This window comes from Octopus bimaculoides, chromosome 4 (assembly GCF_001194135.2).
Source record: "Octopus bimaculoides isolate UCB-OBI-ISO-001 chromosome 4, ASM119413v2, whole genome shotgun sequence".
NCBI classification, from domain to species: domain Eukaryota; kingdom Metazoa; phylum Mollusca; class Cephalopoda; order Octopoda; family Octopodidae; genus Octopus; species Octopus bimaculoides.
Window position 1 is genome coordinate 51,946,746 of NC_068984.1, and position 963 is coordinate 51,947,708.

At 27.3% G+C, this 963-nt stretch overlaps 1 protein-coding gene across 1 annotated transcript in view; it reads left to right on the forward strand.

Annotated features, from left to right (window-relative positions):
- Positions 1–963, forward strand: part of LOC106868733 (gamma-tubulin complex component 2) — an 82,786-nt gene that overhangs the window by 40,223 nt on the left and 41,600 nt on the right. The window lies entirely within an intron of this gene.

Consider the following 963-nt stretch of genomic DNA (forward strand, 5'->3'; position numbering starts at 1 on the left):
TCGATATGATAGCTATTTGCTCCTCTGGCATGCATCAAGGAAGCTCTTAATCTTCCAATACCGATTACAAATCAATCAGCGGCTGCTAAGCTGAGTGACACAGGACTTGTAAAACCAAGCATCATCATAAATAAACCTTATTTTTATTATGTTGTTAATCGTTCTACTGTTCCTTAATATATAATTATGTTGAAAGGTGATAGAGAGAGACTAATATCTCTATTACAACTATCAACCATTTACAATGACAAGGCAGATTGTATGATGTATGTGTCCAGAGTTGAATATAGTATACATGGGTACTGAATATGAGTGGTGTACAATGAAAAAACGAAGTGAAAGTACTTTGATGGATATGTAATGCTTGGGGACAGCAAAATGAATATAGAAAAACATCCAGATGTAGTATGCAAAAGAGCTGACCGAGCTGGTATGTGGAACTTATAGAGGATGACAGCTGGATAAAGAAGTCCCAAGTGATTTAAGTGTGTATGTATCTATGTGTGTGTGTGTGTATGTATATATCTATATATTTATGTATATGTATGTATTATATTTATGTATATATATTTATATATGTATGTATTTATGTAAATATATATATATATGTGTGTATTTATGTATATATATATATATATGTGTGTGTGTGTGTGTGTATTTATGTTTATATACATGTATGTATATATAGATGCATGTGTATATATGTATGTGTGTATATATATGTATATATATATATATATATATATGTATATATAATATTAGGGACAAAATTCAAAATTACAGGTAAAAACTCAATTAAAATCAATTTATAAAAAATTTTTAAAAAATTGAGCTTTATAGATTATAATATATATAAAAATATATAGTTTTAGGGAAAAGAACCAAGTTTCAAGAACTCATCGATGAAAATCCACTATCACATATAGAAAAATTAATAATTAAAAGCACAATAAATGAGTATAA